This window comes from Cupressus sempervirens, chromosome 2 (assembly GCF_028749045.1).
Source record: "Cupressus sempervirens isolate cs-2001-9-10 chromosome 2, ASM2874904v1, whole genome shotgun sequence".
Lineage (NCBI taxonomy): Eukaryota > Viridiplantae > Streptophyta > Pinopsida > Cupressales > Cupressaceae > Cupressus > Cupressus sempervirens.
In genome coordinates, this window is record NC_143119.1 from 745,922,680 (window position 1) to 745,931,494 (window position 8,815).

General features: G+C 35.5%; 1 pseudogene; it reads right to left on the reverse strand.

Moving 5' to 3' along the window:
• Nucleotides 1–6,681: 6,681 nt before the first annotated feature.
• On the reverse strand, nt 6,682–7,805 carry LOC149575545 (flavonol synthase/flavanone 3-hydroxylase pseudogene; annotated as a pseudogene).
• Between the last annotated feature and the right edge of the window lie 1,010 nt (nt 7,806–8,815).

Genomic DNA, 8,815 nt, shown 5'->3' on the forward strand with positions numbered 1-8,815 from the left:
ACAAGGTAACTTGAAGATGGATGAAAGTAAAATAGAAACCATTCTAAACTGGCCTACACCTAAAACATGGGCTGCAGTAAGAAGTTTCCATGGTTTGGCACAATTCTACACGAAGTTTATAAGGGGTTTTAGTGAGATATGTGCACCAGTATTAGACACCATCAAGGGAGGACTAAAAACTAAGTTCTTGTGGACCAAAGAAGCCAATGAAGGGTTTGAAAGGTTGAAGAAAGAGGTAGCTACTAAACCCATTATGGTTTTACCTAGTTTTGACAAGTTGTTTATTGTAGAATGTGATGCAAGTAATATTGCTGTTGGGGCTGTATTAAGCCAAGAAGGAAGGCCAGTAGCATTCTTTAGTGAAAGGCTAAATGAATCCAAATCTAGGTACTCATCCTATGACTTAGAATTGTATGCATTGGTGCAAGCACTTAGGAAGTGGAGGCACTATCTTTTACCTAAAGAGTTTGTTGTATACACTGATAACCAAGCATTGAGTTACATCAACACTCAAGAGAAGTTGAGCCTAAGACACATCAAATGGATGGAGTTCCTACAATCCTACACATTCACCATCAAGCACAAGAAAGGGTAGATAAATAAAGTAGCTGATGCATTAAGTAGAAGGCTTCTTACTATCCAAGAAATACAGTTAGAGAGTATTGGAGTTGAAGGTTTCAAAGACCTATATGCTGATGATGAAGACTTCTCAGAGGCCTACAAGGTATGTGTAGAGTTTAACAATCATTTTCATAGCAAGTTTGCTGATTACACTTTGCAAAATGGGTTGTTGTTTAGGGGAAATCAATTATGTGTGCCTAGAGGATCAATGAGAGAAAATCTGATCCAAGAGAAGCATAATGGAAGCCTTAGTGGACACTTTGGTTTGAACAAAACATTGGAGTTGGTGGAAAGATTCTACTATTGGCCTAGGATGCAAAGAGATATCCGGAAGTATGTTGAACAATGCATGATTTGTCAAAAGGCCAAGGGAACTTCTACAAATGCAGGATTGTACCAGCCCTTACCCATTCCAAATAGGCCATGGGAATGCATCAGCATGGACTTCATAGTGGGCTTACCAAGAACAACATCAGGTTTGGATAGTGTGTTTGTAGTTGTGGACAGATTTAGCAAAATGAGTCACTTTATTCCTTGTAAGACTACTCATGATGCTAGCTATATTGCTCACTTATTTTTCAAAGAAGTTGTAAGGATTCATGGCTTACCAATCAGTATAGTTTCAGATAGAGATGTTAAATTCATGGGGCACTTTTGGAAGACCTTGTGGAGAAGGCTAGGTACTAACTTGGCACATAGTTCATCTTACCATCCCCAAACTGATGGTCAAACTGAGGTAATTAATAGGGTGCTTGGAAACCTTCTAAGGTGTTTAACAAAGGAGTATGGCCAAGTGTGGGATCAAGTCCTACCACAAGCTGAGTTTGCCTACAATGATAGCACAAATAGAACTACCGGTAAGAGCCCTTTTCAAGTTGTTTATGGTTATCACCCAAGAGGAGTTTGTGAGCTACGAGAATTAAAGAATCAAGAAGAGATTAGTGGACATGCAGATGATTTTGCCCAGTCCATGAGAGAGGTACATGAGCAGGTCAAGAAGTCCTTGATAGAGGCTACTCAAAGGTTAAAGACTAAAGTAGATGAAAGGAGGAGAGATTTACAATTTGAAGTAGGAGATTTGGTGATGGTACACTTGAACAAGGCTAGACTTCAAAAAGGTGTTCCAAGAAAGCTTCAAATGAGGAGGATAGGGCCTTGTAAGGTTCTAGCTAAGTATGGCCCAAATGCCTACAAGATTGAGTTGCCAAACAATCTAGCCATCTCTCCCATCTTCAACATTCAAGATTTGGTTAAATACAAGGGTCCTAATGTCATGGAAGAGGAACACATCATAGAGGTAGATAAGAATATTCCAGAAATCATTATTCCTCTCCAAACCAAGCCTCAAGCTGAAAAAGTTCTAGATTCAAGAGTAAAGAAGAAGACTAGGCATGGAATTTATATGGAGCATTTAGTAAAATGGAAGAACCAGCCTGAATCTAAAGCGACATGGGTAGCTGAACATGAATTCAAAAAGAGAGGCATCAGTCAAGATCTCTTGAATACTGACCCACCTTAAGTTTTTTTTTGTCATAGGGGGAGAATGGTGCAGGAGCACCTAGGAAATATGCCAAGTTTCCTAAATCGTTTCTGGCTTGTAGTGGTCTTGGCTAGACCACATGAATAAGGGATATGTGATAAAGCCCCAAGTGTGTGAGTTGTGTTTGTAAATAGGTTTTTGTTGTGTTTGAGTTTCCAAGTTGCTTCTATGTTGGCAAAATTGCTTAAATTGCTTGTTAGAGCCTAGAATGGTCAAACACTGACCAAGACCCCAGGAGGATGGGAAACATGGAAAATATGTTAAAAGTTGTAATTACATGGAAATAGGTTCATTTAACCATGTTTGAGGTCATGGAGCCATTAAATGCACAATAGTGCAAAAGTTGCACTTGGCAACTTTGCAACTTTGCAAAGTTGCTTGACAACATTGACAAAAAGTGCTAAAACTTTATAAGGGCTTCAAGAATCAGTTGGAAACCTATGGGATCTGTTGATTCACGTGGGTAAGAGGTATTTAAGACCAATCCAAGTTAGTTTGAGGGTTGGCATATGCTTTTGTACGAATTTTGGCATTGGAATGAAGAGCAAATTGAGCATTTTGATGACAGTTTTCTAATTTCACCCTTCATCCACACCTTTAATGGATTGATAGGGTTTCTGTTTTCATGTGATTTTATAGTGTATGGAATGTAGATGCTTTGGTAAAGATTAGGAGTTTTTTTGATCAGTTTCATTACTAGTTTGAAAAATCTTTTTAAAGTTGCCAGTTCGCTGGTCTGTACACAACAATCAGCAAAGAAATCTCTATAACTTGAATTCCAATGGTGGAACCATGATGGCCTTTTGGAATCAAGTACTAGACTGTATAAACAATGTAAATATGTATTTTTGTCTTGTTTTGCAGAGGTTTGTTGTTTTTTCCAAGAGGCCCTAGGCGAGTTTGCATACCCGGCTAGGCAATGAAATCAGCAAATAAGTGTTTGAAAGGGCAATAGAATGGGGTGTTGGGTGCAATACAAATTCATGGAAGGCAAGAGTGGTGAGTGAAGGAAGTTAATTCCAGGAGTTCAGTCATTTAGAGTCCATTTGAGTGGTGGAAGGAAGAACTCTCTATATTCCTGTTCATACAAACAAGAAACCCTTGTAAATAGACATATTTTTGGAAATCCCTTGTATGGATGACCTGGGTGTTGCAGACCTGAAAAATCTTCAAGGGGAGCCAAAAGGGTATCCAAATCATAAATTTTCTTGAGTACTTCTTAAGGGTTTGAGGAGATATAAGCCAAAAATCAGTTTTGGAGGCCTAATTTTGTTATTAGTCTTGGTAGCCCTCTTAACTATGCAATCTTCAAATCGATTGGAAACCCAATACTCCAATTCACTTAGTGATCCTAAAAACTATTGAATGAGACCTAATACAAGCCTTGGAATTCAATATAGCCAAGAATGCACTCCTGGAAGCCAGTTGTCAAGAACGGTGCAATGAGAGCACTAGGGAGACCCCATGGTGAAATAGAGTTTTGAGTTGATTGGTGAGGATTAGTGTAATAAGGGAATAGAGAGAAGATTCCCTTGGAGTAGGGTATAGGATAAATACCCTAAGAGACTAGGAGAAAGCCTAAAGTGAGTTCTAGTAGTTGAGGCTAGAACCTTGTTCAAGATCCTCCCCATCAGTTTTTTTGACATGGCTAAAACCATGTTACAAAGAGAATATCCAAGTCACCGAAGAAGTTTAACAAGAGTTAACACTAAGTTAGATTCAAAATAACCTTATCCAAATTTACATCTTCCTTCCTTTTTTCTACTACTATCCAACCATATGTTTCATCAACACTTAAAGACTTAGGTGAAAAAGAAAATGAAACATCTTTTACAACGGCAAATCTAGGGAAACCATAGAAGAAGGTGGGTCACTAGAAATACAATGAGATATAAAACCATTATTAAGGACAATCGTTTCAACATAAGAAATAAGAAAACAATCCTTAATTCCATTTTGAACCTTAGAAAAAAAAGTTGATTTAATCTAGAAATAATGAGTTGGAGGGAAAAGAAAGAAACCTTGATCACACCATTTGCCATTTTAGTGTTAGAAGCAAATTTGGTCTTGCAAATAATGTACTAGAAAGTAAATCTAGATAGTAGAATGGAAGAAGAAAATATGATATTTGTAAACATAAGACCATTTGGTCTTGCAAATAATATACTAGAAAGTTAGAAACAAATTTAGTATGACAAATAATGTACTAGAAAGTAAATCTAGATAGTAGAATGGAAGAAAAAAATATTATATTTGTAAACATAAGACCATTTGGTCTTGCAAATAATATACTAGAGAGTTAGAAATAAATTTAGTATTGCAAATAATGTACTAGAAAGTAAATCTAGATAGTAGAATGGAGAGAAGAAAATATGATATTTTTAAATAGAAGACCAAGATTATTAAACACAATAATTGACCTAAATGATTGGTACCAAAATAATGCTTTTAGTGAACATAGATCCAACCTAGTTCACCAATCAACACTAAGATCTATCATTCTTATAGAATGAGCTTACTAGGAAAGATTTTGAAAGATCAATTGCAACTAAAATGTATGCAAATAAAGCATGTCTAAGGTGTTTCTAGGCATACAGTCCAATAACCTCATAAACTTTATGATGCTAGAAATAACCAAAAAAATAAAGAAACGGGAGGATCATTGAGAGGGGATGTGGATCCCACTTCCAAGTACCACCATCAACAAAATTTCTTACTTATCTTTATAATTAAAATAAACCATGAAGAAACCTCAAGCTAAAGAGTACAACTCTATTTTACTCTAAACTATAGAAGATGAAACTTCATGAATCTAATGTTGAAAAAAGGGGAGAAAATGCCAAAATTTAAATCTGAATACATATTAAGCCCTTCCTAGAAGAATAAATCTTACATTCTAACACTTATTTTCCAAATGAATTATAGGATCAGTGGTAGAAGGATTAGGGGAAATGGTTTTATAGGGCCCTTCACTTTTCCAAAAGCAAAGGGATTGGTAGAAGTTTTGGCTATAGTAGCAAGCTATAATATTTTATGTATTAAATATAAATGAGATGTCCATTGTTGGAGATCTATGAGATCTCAATGCTTCACTTATGTGAGTATCACCTCGATCCAATGAGTGCTAAGTGTTATAGAAAACTATACAGTTAAATCCTGATAACAATATAATAATTTAACTTGTTATAGAAAATATCTCCACTTATCAGTAAAATACTTGGCAATCACATGACAAGGCAAAAGAGTTAAAATCCCACTACTATGATCCAGATACTAGTAGCTATGGATAGACTTTAAAATCAATCTGAATCTGAATAATATTCGAGTTGATAAGAGTCGCCATCAACACCAATGATCTATGATCTATCTATACATGTGTGTGTGAGACAGTTATTAGATGATGTTAATATGTGATAGACATCTTGCAATCAAAAGTTCGCTGTCAACTTTCTAGACAGAGGAATCCTGTATAACAATCTCAATACATCAAGTTGGAGACGGACTGGCCCTCGTAACCCTGCACTTCATTAAAAAAATATTACGAATAGAACCAGACCGGAACTCAATAATTAAAGATATCAGCTTCAGAAGATTTTCTTCAAGCATATATACTTCTAACACAGCTCTCAAACTACATTAAGAAAAGTAAGTTGACAGAAACAATATATATTCTTATTATTGGTCTTAGATTACAGCCATGGGGAATGATAATGACATTCAGTTCGGATTCTTTATTGAGGATTGTTCTGGCTGATGAACATGGACCATTCCATCCAGTCCTCTGCTCTAAAACTTTTCCAAATATTCATTCGAAGATGATCCTTCATAAACAGGAGGAGGATTGTCCTTGTCAGTCAATTCTTATAGAGGTTAGATTGTCAGAAGAATTCATCATTGTCATATGTAAAATTTTAGTGAAGTTTATTTGATGTATAGTTATGTATTCCTTATTTTCTTAAAATTTTGGGATCTATTATACTAATAAATATTTTATTCGATTGTCACACAACAAAATTGTAAGAACATTATGCATGAATGAAGTCACTGACATTGAAACAAATACCAAATGTTTATAATGAGAATTCTTTATTTTATTGTTATTACATTAAATCATTACATGTTAGTATTAATTTCTTTACAAACAATTCAAATTTGATAACAAGATAATATCATATGAATATTAAATACTAGTATATAACAGTAAACTAGCAAATCATATAAATAATATTTAATCAATTAATTAATAAATTTTAAACTAGATAAAGGTAAGTTCACCACCAGATAATTACATTTACATTAAATCTAAATAATAAATGACCAAAACCAAGATGAGTACATAGATAGAAGTTACATATATATCAGAAAATATTAAAATGTTTTTGCTAAAAAGCTTTTGACAATAAGGGCTAACCATGAGTCCACATCCCAACAAACCATAAACATACAAGAAAAGAGTGCTTCAGAGTCCCAAAGGCTTTCCACCATTAGTGATTTAGTCCTATTTTCTACACATCTACAACTTAATTCTGTTGTAGCTGATGAACATGGCCCTTTCCATCCAGTCCTTTGCTAAAAAACGCTTCTGCACATACTCTTTCCAAGGCGAACTTCCATACACAGGAGGATGGTCGTTGTCAATCAGTGCTGAAAGAGGCGAAATAATGACTTCATCATGTGGACAACCAAAGAGAGTCCATGACATCCTTGCTCTATCCTTATGAACTAAACTTCTATGCTGGATGCTCTTGTATATCCCATTGCTTATTACCTATACTTTCAATCAAATAACCATTATATTCCTATGATTCAATATCTTTAACATAAGTCAATATCTATACAATCTAATTAATTGCTTATTACCTGTACTTTCAACCAAATAACCATTATATTCTTATGATTCATGTCTTCAACATAAACCAATATCAATATAATCTAATGAATTGCTTATAAACTGCACTTTCAACCAAAATAATTCTTATACTGTCGATGATTTAAGGCAAGACAGCAAAATGGGCACAACGGTAGTTATAAGTTTTTCATTTGAGAAGTCTTAAATTCATATCTATTGGAACTTGATATATAATAATAATAAATTTCAACAAATAATAATAATTTATATAAGTTACTGTTAAATGGATGCAAATCTAGGTACCTCAAGTGCATAGCACTGTTAACAATGAGGGTGCCTAGAATACTTTGAACATCAAACCAATTTCCATCCTTTCTAATTTGTAAGCCTGGGGTTTCATCACGCAGAAGGATTGTGAGAACGTGGGGATTAGAGTGAGGAGAAATTCCAAGTACCAATTCTGGTTGAGGACAAGGTGGATAATAATTCATTCTGATTTGGATTTCATTTTTCACTCCACCCACTGCCTCATTCAATGCATTTTCATCTTCCAATCCCAACCCTCTCCTCAACGCCTGCATCAAAACCTCCCACAATTTGTATATCTCTCTTAAATTTTCATCCATAACTTCCCTGCAATTAACAAGAATATATACCCATAAGAGTCTCTTACACATAAGATGCACCCACAAGAAAAAAAATGATGATTAAAGAGAAGCAAACAATGTACGTGAAATCACAAGGCTGTTTGGGCCATTTAGGCATGTTTCCTTTGTGGAGAGGCAAGATAACGTTGTAATAATAATAAATGGCTCCCCATGTGGCTTCTTCTTTTCCTCCCAAGGGTTGAAGCAGGGTGATCCTCTATTCCCCTTCCTCTTTATCTTGTTGGCAGAGGGTCTCAGTAGGCTGATTTCTCATAAACAGGAATTGGGGTTATGGGAAGGATTTAGAATTCATCATTCACAAATTTCAATTACTCATAATTTGTTTGTTGATGACTCGCTGTTGTTTGGTAAGGGATCATTGAGGGAAGCACTTATTATTAAAAATAATTTGAATGAATATTGTGAGGCCTCAGGGCAGATAGTAAATCCTTCTAAGTCCAAGATTTTTTTCTTTAATATGAATATCCGTAGTAGGAGGGATGTTTAGAGATGTCTTGGTTTTATGGTGGCTAATACCCATGCAAGTATTTAGGTGTTCTTTTTTTTCAAGGTGCAAGTAAGGATACTTATTGGGGTGGTATTCTTCAATCTATTAAAGAACAGATTTTCTCTTGGAAGGCTAGGTGGTTGTCACTTGTAGGTAGGATCTTAACGGTTAAAACAGTTCTTTCCTCCATCCCTAATTATGTGATGTTAGTTGTCTTAGTCCCTAAAGGTGTCATCTCATCTGTTAAGAGCCTCCTTACAGATTTTATTTGGAAGGGGAATTTGGTGGAGAAGAAAAAAGTTGTTTTGGTCTCATGGGATAAGATTTGTCAACCAAAGAGGTAGAGTTGGGGTTCACAATATTCATGAGAGGAACATTAGCCTTGGGGCCAAGCTGGCCTGGAAGTTTTATAAGAATCCTTGAGCATTATGGGCAAGGATTATTAGGATTAAATACTTGGATTCAGATGATCCAGAGTGCATATTCACAATGTGGAACCCCCCTAAAGGATCAACTATGTGGATTTTTTTGGTTAAGAGTAGAGAAGTATTGTTGCCACATCTTTCATGGGTTGTTGACTCAGGCAGTAAGGCATTATTCCTCGGGATATTTTGGAACCTCTAGGGGGCTCCAAGGTAGAAGAATATATC